Source organism: Hyaena hyaena, unplaced genomic scaffold (genome assembly GCF_003009895.1).
Source record: "Hyaena hyaena isolate Hyena2069 unplaced genomic scaffold, ASM300989v1 scaffold_599, whole genome shotgun sequence".
In the NCBI taxonomy this organism is placed as follows: Eukaryota; Metazoa; Chordata; class Mammalia; order Carnivora; family Hyaenidae; genus Hyaena; species Hyaena hyaena.
Window position 1 is genome coordinate 1203303 of NW_024081230.1, and position 12719 is coordinate 1216021.

Genomic DNA, 12719 nt, shown 5'->3' on the forward strand with positions numbered 1-12719 from the left:
CTTTATTATTTTTTAAAAACTTGGCTTCACATATTTTTGGTATAGTGATGCAAAGTTCACGGATGCCTGAGTGACTCAGTATGTTGAGTGTCTTACTTTGGCTCAGGTCATGATGTTGTGGTTTGTAGGTTTGAGCCCTGAATTGCGCTCTGTGCTAACGCCTCAGAGCCTGGAGCCTGCTTCAGATTCTTGTCTCCCTCTCCGCCCCTCCCTGGCTTACACTCTTTCTCTGCCTCACTCTGAAAAATAAATAAACATTAAAAAAAAAAAAAACCCAAATAGAAGTGCATCATTGTCTATAACTAAAATAAAATTTTTATTTTTCAATCCTATCAATTATTCACATCTTTATTCCCTGAAATTAAGGTAATGCATTTTGATTTTTCATAATTTCAATCAGTTGTTCTTGTGAACTAACTAAAAGGTGTTCTATCTCAATATGTTTTAATAAAAAAGGTCCCACTGAACCCTTTTATTTACAAAATCTTTTCCATGCTTTTAAATGTGCAGACATGAGAACAACACTTTCACATTGCTTTTGGTAATGAAATCACATAATAATGAAAATATTGCCATTTTAAGTGTGCTCAGTCCATACATGTCTCTTTTGAAATACAGTTGCTTTTTCATTCATTGCTAAGCCTCCTACCTGTATTCTGAAAGGACAAATTGTTTGTTTAGTTATTAAAGACTCATTTTTTTTAGAGCAGTCTTAGGTTTACAAGAAAATTGAGATGAATGTACAGATATTCCCCATATGCCTACTGCCCCCACACATGCTTCCTCCGTTATCGATATCATTCACCAGAATGGTACACTTTTTACCAAGATGAGCCTGTACTCACACATTATAATCACCCAAAGTCCATAGTTTACCTTAGAGTTTGCTCTTGATGTTGTACAATCTATGGTTTTGGACAAATGTATGTTAACATATATCCATCATTATACTATCATACAGAGTGTTTTCATTGTCCTAGAAATCTGCCTATTCATCTCCTCCCATAACCCACTACTGATATTTTTACTGTCTCCATAGTTTTGCATTTTCCAGAATGTCATATAGTTGGAATTGTATAGTATGTACCCTTTTCAGATTGGCGTATTTCACTTACCAATATGTATTTAAGTTTCCTCCATGTCTTTTCATGACTTGATAGCTCATTTCTTTTTAGTGCTGAATTATATTTTATTGTCTGGATGTACCACAGTTTATTTGTCTATCACCTACTGAGGGACATCTCAGCTGCTTCCAAGCTTTGGCAATTATGAACAAAGCTGATTTAAATGTCCTAGGGAAAATTTTTGTGCAGACATTCGTTTTCAAGTCTTCTGGTAAATACAAAGGAGGGTGATTACTGGATCATAAGGTGAGAGTATGTTTTGCTTAGTTTTGTAAGAAACCACCAAACTATCTTCCAAAGTGCCTATACCATTTTGTATTCTCATCAGTATTCAACAAGAATCCTTGCTACACTGTATTCTCACCAGCATTTGGTGTTGTCAGTGTTCTGGATTTTGGCCACTCTGATATATTTTGGCCACTCTATACAATGATACCTCCTTATTGTTCTTTTTTTTTTTTTTTTTTACCTCCTTATTGTTCTAATTTGCATTACTCTGATGAAATATGATGGGGAGAATTTTTTCATATGCTTATTCGCTCTCTGTATATCTTCTTTTTGGTGAGGTGTATTTTCAGATTTTTTATCCATTTTTCAGTCAAGCTATTTGTTTTCTTGTTGAGTTTTCAGAGTTCTTTGTATATTTTGGATAATTAATAGTACTTCATCAGATGATGTCTTTGGCAAATATCTTCTTCCAGTCTCTGGTTTGTCTTTTAATTCTCTTGATATTGTGTTTGCAACACAGAAGTTTTCAATTTTAATAAGATTCAGCTTATCAATTATTTCTTTCATGGATCATGTCTTTGGTGTTATATCTAAAAAGGCATCACCACGCCCCAGGTCATCTAGGTTTTCTCTTATGTTATCTTCTAGAGTTTTGTAGTTTTGAATTGTACACTTAAGTCTGTGATCCATTTTAAGTTAATTTTTGTGAGGAGTGTGAGGTCTGTGTCTAGATGAATTGTTTGGCATGTAGATGTCCAGCTGTTACAGCACCATTTGTTGAAAAGCCTGTCTTTATTATGCTGCCTTTGCTCCTTTCAAAGTCAAAGAGCAGTGACTACATAGGGGTCTGTTTCTGGGTTCTTTATCCTGTCCATTTATCTCTTTGTTTATTCTTTTGCCAATACCACATTGTTTTTATTACTGTAAGTCTTAAAATTGTAAGTCTTCATTTTTCACCTTCAGTATTGTGTTGGCTATTTGGGGTCTTTTGCATCTCAAAAAATACCGTAGAATCAGTTTGTTGATATCCATAAAATAACTTGCTAACATTTTGATTGGTATTTATTTAAAAAAACAACCCATCTTTTATAGTATAATGATGGCAAGTTATCTCGTCATAGAAAAGGTGAGTAAATTTGGGGACTTTGTCTACTTGTAAAAGAAGAATATGCAACTTATCTTTATATATGAAAGGTCTTTTTCAGTTATTTGCTATGAGATAATCACAAATGTCTGCGTAATACCTCAGATTTTCATGATAATTGTTCACGTCACTAAAAGGTGATAGTAAAATATTATAAAGACACAGACTACATTTTAAACAATTTGTTTTCATAAAATTAATGCCATCAACAAAACGTTCATCCCATTTTTGTATCTAAATTTATATATAATAATGTAGTTAATGAATTTTACTATGGTGCTAACTTTGTCACTTTACCCTAGGGCCTTTTTTCTCTCTATCTTTAGTTAACTTGCTTTTTTTTTTTTTTTTAAGTTTATTTGTTTTTTTTGAGAGAGAGAATGTGATCAAGGGAGGGGCAGAGAGAGGGAGAGAGAATGCCAAGAAGGCTCCACACTTGTCAGTGCAGAGCCTGATGCAAGGCTCGAACTCATGAAGCAGGATCACGACCTCAGTGGAAATCAAGAGCTAAATGCTTAACCAACTGAGCCCCCTGGGTGTCCCTCTTTAGTCAACTTCCTATTTATACCCACTATCTTCCTGACAGAGTGCACTAATAAGAATATATACCCTTATTATATTTCACTTGATTGGCTCACAAAAAAGTTGTTGATATATTTCATTACTGACACAGTCAAATATCAAGAACAGAAACATGTGAAAAACATCTATAGTTTTATGCAAGTGTTTAGCAAATGTTCTAATACTTGTTTCTGTAAGTATTTAGCTTTCTTTTCCATTTATTTATTGGGTGCATTTTCATAAGTCACTGTCTTAGGTTAGGTTCCCAAAGAAGCAGGTCTGGAAGCAAGGATTTGAGTATGAGTCATTTCTTTGGGAGAAGGAGATCCCAGGAAGCATGGATAAGGGATGGCAGAAGTGAGAAAAGGAAGAGAATGATCCAGTAAAGGAGATGTCATCAAGGAGCTACCTGCTATGGGCAGCTGGCGCTCACTTGCTGGAGAGCTCAGGAGCTAGTGCAGAACTTTTCCGAGTTGTTCCACTTGAGGCACAGTAAATATTCTCCAACTCTTGTGTGTCATCCACTAGACAAGAGTCCCTGAGCACTTCTGGCCTACCTATTTGCAGATCTAGAGAGCTCTCAGATGGAGGGCTACAGTGTAATAAGATGTGGTCTCCAAGGATCAGGGATGAGGTATGCAGAAGGTATGTGAGCAGGGTCACTGCATCATCTGCCAAGGTCATCAGAAGGCCTTCAGAATGCTTTGAACCATGCTTCCTAAGGAAGAAAGAACAAGAATTTTAAACCAGAGTTATTACTATTAAGTAAAAATCCTGCAAAAGAAGCTGTTAATCTTTACCAAACTTAGAAAAAATTTGTAAGGACTTCATATTCTAGACGTAAATCCGTACCCTAAATAGTCTTTTTTATGTATGTATGTACATATATCCATATATGTTACATATATATGTCAATGATTTAACAGATCTGAATGTATTGTTAGTATTCTCACATGAAAAAATGATTATATAAGCAATAGAAGGATCAGCTCTGCCTTTTTCTTAGCCCTTATTTTGGTTACATCGTTAGTGTTATCTTCAGTTTGGGGTTTCTTTGAAGAGCTCTTTCTTAAGTCACTTGGCTATTTTATGAGGGTTATTTACTTTAAAGTAGATAACATAACCATCCATCTACTTAACTAGGCACCATAAATCACAACATTTTAATAAAAGTAGAATGAATTACCGGGTGATGGCCAACTGTCCAGCCCTTCATGTTGCGGAATTCCTATTTTTCCTTCAGAATGCTTTGCTTACTGTATATGACATGTGACACTTTGATATTCAAACCTATTGAGGGTTCCATTCAAATGAAATATTAGTAAAGCTTAACATTTTCCTAATTCTTGGGGTAAGAATAGAATAGAATAGAAAAGTAAAATAGAAGTTCTTCTGTTTTACCCTAACGGATCATTTTGTGTATCCCCTGTGGTATGTACACCTGAGTTTGAAGACCAATGGACTACAGGGCAAAGTTCAGATGCATTGGCCTGGCGTACGCAGTCCTCCACCATTTGGCCCTTGCCAACTTCTCTAACCTGAGCTCTTGCCTTGTCTTGCTTCATCCCCTGCATTTCAGTTATAATGAACTTTTGGAGTTCATGAATTTATCATGTCGAATTATAATGTCAAGCTTTTGCTTATACTATTGCTTTTTCCCAGAATGCTCTTTCTCTTTGGACTACCTGGTAAAACCTGCTCTCCAAAACTTTTGCTGGCCCTTTCCCACTCCTCAGGGAGCACTCTAAACATACTCTTTGGAACACTACTGTATTCTCAACCTTATCTTTCAGCCCTTTTGTTGAACCTGTTTACTAACATTCTTAGCTCCTCCTAGAGATTATCATCTTCCTGAAATCAAAGCTGTTGTCTAATTTATCTTCATATCTCCAGCATATAGCTTCAAACAGGCATGTAATCATGCTTGTTAACTTAACCATGAGGTCATAGTCCTATTGTACAGTGTACTGGTCAGCCAGCACAGAGGATTGTGTTTAGCTCTGGGTGCCTCTTGAAGAAGGACTTGAATAACTGATGTGTACTCAGAGGGAAAGAATTCCAAACAATGTTATGAGAGCAACTGTAACCTGGGACCAATGTATAGAATAACAGGGAACAGGGATTTGGTTTTAATATAAGGAAGAATTATCTAACAATTATAGCTGCTTGAACACAGGATGAATCACTTTGGGGTATGGTGAGAGTTGTTGTTGTTATTTGTTTTTTGTTTTTTTTGCCAGGGGAGATGTTGAAATAAAGCCTGAATAGATAACCTTCTTGAGCAGATTAAATAAGTGCTTAAAGCATCTAGAGTGATCATGGTGAGTGGAGGAGAATTTAGATAATCTTTCGATTGTAAACAATCAAGCTGAGATTTGAAATCATTTGATATGTCTAGTGATGGGTCTAAACTTTAATAGACGCTGTTTCAAAAAAAAAAAAGCAGTGATATTATTTTAAGTAAACAATTCTTCTGTAATTCAGAGTCTCTGGATCTAGGTGAGACATAACCATAATGCTACTTTGCCTTCTTATGAGCCAGGCTAAGCAAATCTTTGAGCATGTTATTTTTCTTTGTGACTATACCCACAGACATTTAATTTACATCCTCTTTTCAGCTAAGAAGTAGGGTACTTTCACTCTACCTAACTATGAATTTAAAATTTATAGTCTGAGAGTTCAAAACAAAGTGATAGTGTCTCTTGAGTTTTAGAGAAGCACCAGTTATCTTAATCTTCTATATATTTAGGGCCACCCAAGACACACTATAGATAGTACACAACAATCCAATTATAACACCTTTTAAGGGCATGAGTCTTATAGAAACTGAGGCTTAGTGACATTAAGGCACTCGGCTAAGTGCTGTACAACAAACTGGTTTCAGAACATGGACCACAGTCCATCACATCTAATTTCACTTCCATGGGTTTCTCCAGTTAATCGACCCTGAAGAACTTTTGTAATCTAATAAAGGGGTGAGACATAACCATAAAACAATTAGAGAAATAACAAAAGTAAAATCAAGTGTATTAGGTGTGTTACAGCTAAAAAGTGCTTTGGAAGGTCAACAAGGTGAGAAATCACAGGCTACAGGATATGGAAATTTTTATTAAGAGCAACTTTGAAAATAGCTCTGAAAGATAATTAGGCTTACAAAATTTTTCTTTGGTTCCTGAAGTGCATGTTGGCTCTGTCCACGTTGCTTTCCTTCTCTTTTATTTCTTTTTAGTTTTACTATTCTCTATCACACTGGCCAATAGGGCACAAGCATCTAATTGCAGCAAATTCTTATACATTCCAAGTGACCCCCACAAAAACAGGTTACCATGGTAACCAAACAAAAAGGGACTAGAAAACAGAAGCAAAGTATTTACTTAATGTCTGATGGGCTCTCTGCACGATTTTCATTAGACCTGTTGCTGGCTTTCTTTTAGGTTTGGTTGCTAGTCACTGTTTATTTTTTGAGCTGTTAAAAGATTGAAAAATTTGTCAGGCCCTTTCATATAGAAAATTGTAGCAAGCAGTGAAGCCACAGCAATTGATTTTTTAAATACACAACTCTTATTTAGAAATGTTGATTTATTACATAGAGTTAATCCAGAAGCTTCCAACTCTGCCCAATGGGCTTCAAGAGAACAGAAGGGCCATTTGATGATAGTAAAGAATCATTTAAGAATGCTACAGAAAAAGAGAGGTAATAGTAGATTTGAAATAATTTTGTTAAAGGTCCTGCTATTTATTTTTGCCACTTCAATATAAAGGTGTACACAAACCAGTTAGCATAGATACTTCATTGCTAATTATTTTATGTACAAAGTCCTTAATTAATAGACTACATAATTAATACAATTTACTGTGTTCTAGCTAGTTTTCGTCTTTTGGTGAAGGAAGATTTTGACGATGAAACACAAAGTCATTTAGGCTCATAAAAGATGTCCAACATTTTTTGATTTGGGGAATAGAACCCACTCCCTTCATTCCTACTATTGTCTTGGTATCTCTTTGAAGTGCAAAAAACATTAGAACTTTAAAGGCAGCCCGGGAAAATGCCATCTGTAGCTTATGGCAAACTCTGCAGGTGTAGACAAATAACACAGCATGCATGTCACTAGGTGGTGGGTTTGCTTGAGATCTTAGCACAACTGCTCCTCTTTTAAAAAAAGAGAATTAAAATCTGCATACCATAAATAGCTTCATCTGATGCTTGCTTTTAAAAATCACACTCATCTAGGGGCGCCTGGTTGGCTCAGTCAGTTAAGTGTCCGACTTCGGCTCAAGTCATGATCTCACAGTTCATGAGTTCAAGACCCACCTCAGGCTCTGTGCTGACAGTTCAGAGCCTGGAGTCTGCTTCAGATTCTGTGTCCCTGCCCTGTCTCTCTGCCCCTCCCCTGCTTGCACTCTGTTTCTGTCCCTCTTTCAAAAATAAATAAACATTTAAAAAATTAAGAAAAAAATCACACTCATATATATGTTGCCAAAAAAGAATTCTATAATATCAATGATATTTGTAGGAGTAGAAAACAAAGTTGAATGCTTGTTTGGAAGCTTAGTTAGGCAGGAGGTAAAAAAGTTATTCCATAAAGGCATAGACCTTCTTTTTTAAAAATTTTTTTTTATTTTAAATGTTTTATTTATTTTTAAGAGAGAGATACAGACAGCGTGAGCAGGGGAGGGTCAGAGAGAGAGGGAGACACAGAATCCGGAGACAGGCTCCTGGCTCTGAGCTGGCTGTCAGCACAGAGCTCAATGCGGGGCTCAAACCCATGAACTGTGAGATCATGACCTGAGCTGAAGTTGGACACTTAACCGACTGAGCCACTCAGGCGCCCCAAGGCATAGACCTTCTATGGAATATTGCTACTCTGTGATACAGATCCATCCACTTGCATATATGGAATTAGCTGTGTTGTATTAAAATGCCTTTTACATCTATATTCTCTTAATCTAACAGTTGAGCATGGGATTCTTAGAGTAAGATTTTTCTTTAACGAAGGGATTTGTCTCTTAGTAATAGAGTGAGTACAATGCCAAGCTAATTCTACTCTAGGATCACAAGGAAAAAAAGGTAAAATATAATTTTTTTCACATATAAAGAACACTTGTTTGTAACAGCAATAACAAAATACATAGGAGAATGTTTATTATGTATGTCCATATTAATGCCTCAAATGTGATCTGTTCTATTTTCATGCTTTAGGATGTCATTCTACTGATTCTGCTTTATTTTTTAAGCTTATCTATTTATTTTGAGAGAGAGAGAGAGAGGGAGAGAGAGCGAGTGCGTGCACGAATCTCAAGCAGTCTCCACATTGTCAGTGCAGAACCTGACTTGGGGCTTGAACTCACAAACCGTGAGATCATGACCTAAACAGAAATCAAGAGTAAGCCACTCAACTGACTGAGCCACCCAAGCATCTTTGATTCTGCTTTCTGAATTGGACTATTTGTGTAGAAGCTGTTAATGTGGCTTTCACCATTATCATTACTACCATCGTAACCATGGAGGTAGATTAGAGTCAATGTGATGGCTAATTTCTATTTGAAATGTTTCTGTGTTGCAACCTCCAATTTAGTCATTCTTTGGAAAGGAGGTGGGTAGGTTGGAGTGAATTTTTGGAGTTAGGATCAATAGGAACAGTAGTCATGAAGTTCCAGCTTAAAGGTTAGTTGAGGCAGATTTTCCCCTGAGGGCAGAGTTGGTAGACATATTCCCATCCCAAAGTTCCTGCATATGATACCCAGTACCTGCACAGAAAGGCCAGACTTTAAGGGACTTGAAGTCAACATCAGAGGAATCCTGTCATGAGTTCTTTACTGAAGTTAGGGACTGCCGGCTCCAGCAGGTCCAGGGGTTCCGGAATGATGGACGGTGTCGGTGAGAGAGAGAGAATGAGAGAGCCCCGAGATTCTTTCTGATCACCAGGCAGGCATCTCTGCTCTGTCAGTTTTGGTGTCTTTATTTAAAGGTTAGCAACATGAAGTCAGATAAAGGAATTTCTACAATGGGAGGCCTTTTGTGATATCAATTGCAGAATTATCCCAGTCATAGTGAATTTATGACCAAGGAAGTAACAGGATGTTCTTAGTGAAAAACAGGATAACATATAGGTTAAATTGTATATAGATAAGCTAGGAGTCATTCTGTCTGGCTCTCAAGAGGATGAATGTTTCTGAATTGGTTTGTTAGTGGAAACTATCATGGGGGCCCTAAATGTGTCAGTCTTAGCACCTAGGTTTATGTTTTAGCTACTCTTATCTATCCTCATCCCAGCTGCCAGTGTAAGGGAGGGTGTTTGTGGAATGTAGGCCTTGAGGAAGGGACTGCTATGCTTCACCATTAGCAAAGATATATGTAGTAACTGTGTTCTGCCCTTATCTGTACCTTAACTTTAAATTAGGCTCTTTGTCTCAGGGCCAGGCTCAATTGTAACTCTTGTGTTCTTAACCCCCTTTATTATCTAAGTCTTGGATCTGCAAGGCCCATAGGAAGAGCCTTTTGACAATCATCCATAGAGCTTTCATCTAAAATCTCTTTTGTAAAGGCAGGAATATGCTTTTCCTTATGAGCTATCTGTGTTCAGAATATGGGTTTGATATGGAATATTGTGAGGCCTGGTCAATACCAGCAGCTTCATTTCCAACATGAGCCAGTAGTAGCAGAAGGAGATACCAGTTTTCATTTCTCATGGTAGGAGCTGTGCAAACGCTACCATATCCTTGCTGTGACTGTCATCCAGCGAGGCCAGTGCAGCTCCCGGCAAGGGAGATTGGGAGAGTAACTTTGTCCTTTGTGTATCTCCAGTGAAAAATGTAGGCTGGAGGCCAGAAAAGATTTCTAAAGTCTTTCTGATCTGTCCCCCACACCATTAAATACTTGGTTTGTCAACTTATTTAATGACCAATACTGATTTTTTCTTGTTTAACTAGAGTTTATTCATTGTTCCATTTTTGTCTAGTGAAGAAAATGCTAATGACTTTTCTTGGGTGTAGTCTTAATTAATAGTCTCAATTATCTGAACTACTTATTTAGAGTTTCAATAAGAGACCTAAGGATAATTTTAAAAATTGCTCCCCTCTCCTGAACAACGAATCACCACCCCCACTGCAGCCTCTCCTTGATTGCATAAAAGATCTAGTAAAACAATATCAGCTGCTTTCCATTTTTTTTTTCTTTTTTGTTAACCAGAGTCTGGTGGGCCTCCTCAGTAATTCCCTTAAGTCTCTAAAGGAGTCCCTCGCTTTAGCTTCCTTTCTCCCACCAGGCCCATTATCTCTATTAACCTGCTTTAGAGAAAGAAGGAGCATCCGTGACATGGTCTAACTTCTCTGAAGTCAAGGATGCCTTCAAAAGCAGAGCTTGGATGCCTTAGGGGTGAGGGGCAGGGGACAACAGGGAGCAGAGAAGGAACTGTGAACAAAGGGACAGCTGGGGACTGGCCCGTTCTTTCTGGGCGTTCTGTGGGACCTTTTACACTGAAGAGAGTAAAATCCAGAGGCATCTTTTACAAAATGCTGTTTTTGTTTCTGATTTCTTAAGCCGATCTACACAAGAAATGAAGTTGAGAGAAATAATGCAAACCAGGTGGCCAGGTATGAACTTAATCCAGTTTTCACTTAAGTTTGTTAGAGTGTCGAAGGGACCATTGCGTTCCTCATTTGGAAATATACCAGAGGAACCCAAAATGGGTAAGTTCTGACGTCTCATGGTTGTAGTTCCCTAAAGTAAGACCTAAACACCCTCGAATGCTACCCCGGTTAGACAAGTGTGGCTTTACGCATACCATCTGAACAAGAAGCCGTAGGTTTTTTTAAAATTTAAGTTTATAGCTTAAATCGTTTTGGGTGAAGTATGATTAAGAAGGAGGGAAATTATTGAGAGAGAAGAGAGGAAATTTTTTCTTGAGTGACTGATTTGGATTTCATTTTTAAAAACTTAGCCAGTTGTTTCTCTTACTAACAACTAGTATTAGTCATGCAAATATTTAGTTTTCTTAGGTAATTGAGAGCAAAATTCCACTTCCAATGGATAAAAGATTGAAGAATAATGAAATTTACTATTTAAAAAAATAACTTTTGGTGAGTATAAGAACAATCCGTGTCCATTATAAAAATTAAATTCCACATTACATAAAAATTATAATAAGTTGCAAAACCTTCTTTAGTTGCTTTATAATTAAATTGGTCTGAGGAAAAAGCAGGAAGAACTTATTAGAATCAGAAGATGAGGGACAACAAGGGAGAAACCTTTTATGTGTCTGCAAAGGAAAAAGAAAAAAAAATATTTTTAAGCTAGAGTCTCTGTGGGACCTGTCACCTTCCCTCTTGTGCCCAAGAACCACTGATATCGAATCTTATTCATGATAAACCCTTTAATATATGTGAGCAATGGGACTGACTGGGAATCAACTTGGGCTAAAGTCCTAAAAGAAGGCTCCTCTAGGATTGCTCTCTAGCACCGGCTGCTGGCTTGGCAACCAGATATAAAAGCCCCAGGAAGACCTCTGTGCAGCGACCAGAAAGACAGTGTGGGCCCCAGAGAGTTTCTCCACAAAACCTATCCCTCTTTAACCTGGATTGAAACGAGCTCTCGGGGTCTACTGTGTAGTTGGGAGATCCCCATGTTTAGCACTCTGGAAGATTTAAGAATCACTTCCATGTGGGTTGAATGCCATTTTGCGTATGGGAATGCATAGTGTGCTTTGGAATTTATCCCCCAACAAAATCACAATTTTCCAAAATTCGCTGAGATGGTGAGATACTCTACCCTTTTTGGCGTGGTGGTCTTTTTGATTTAGGAGTACAAAAATGGTTTTGAGAGAGTGGGAGAACGGAAGTCATTTTTGTGTATGTTGACTTGTAGTGAGTGGCCAGGCAAACTGTTGGGTGCTCCTGGAGGGTACAGGCTGTCACTGTCGTGGCCTGGCTCTGCAGACTGTCACCAGGACTTAAGGATTAGGAACCTGGGAGGCAGTGGTGCTGGTTCATCTTGATAAGTTTGAGTGATAGCGGGACTGTCATTTTGGGCTATTGTTGATGTGTAGGAATACTGTGTATTTGTGAATGAATACTTCAGAAGTCCAGGGGTCTTAGAGTGAATTTAAAAATAGTCATGAAAATCCTGACTTGTTGGTTGCTTTTACGTTTCTTCCCAGACATACTTAGAAGGAAAAATTGGGGTTGTACCATCTTTTTCTTTTCCCTTTCATTCGCCCTGGTAGTAGGGGAGGAGGGACTGCAGAATTGGCTTAGTCCTCACACCTTCATAATTTAGTTGCAGTTCAAGATGTTCTCTTGTGAGAATTTGCAACATGAGCCTGTCATGTGGCATCTGGCTTGCGTGGTCAAAATATTCCTTTGCTGAACTAAAATGCCTTTTTAATGCTTTGGGGGTGACGCTTGAGACAGTGCTTTATCTGCCTCTGTACAGTCTATGAGAAAATAAAAGGGCTTAAAGAAAGCTTTCAACAGGAGATGTAAACCTCAGAACAATTGGAAACAAACAATTCCCGTATCCTTTCCTATCTGAAACATCTTCTGTGAGCCTGCCCCAGAACTAGAGAGAGAAGGAGGGATATCTGCACATTCGTCTGGAGGTTGGAAGCTGGAGAGAGGACTGAACTGCAGGGGAACCCCGCACTGTGATTTCTTAGCGAAGTGGC

The 12719-nt window shown here is 37.9% G+C and overlaps 1 long non-coding RNA gene across 1 annotated transcript; it reads right to left on the bottom strand.

Annotated features, from left to right (window-relative positions):
* Positions 1 to 3257: 3257 nt before the first annotated feature.
* Positions 3258 to 4932, bottom strand: LOC120248590. The gene is made up of 3 exons (XR_005532614.1): positions 4877 to 4932; positions 4244 to 4347; positions 3258 to 3775 (listed from the first exon to the last, which is right to left on the bottom strand). It is a non-coding gene; the product is annotated as an uncharacterized LOC120248590 (long non-coding RNA).
* Positions 4933 to 12719: the final 7787 nt, after the last annotated feature.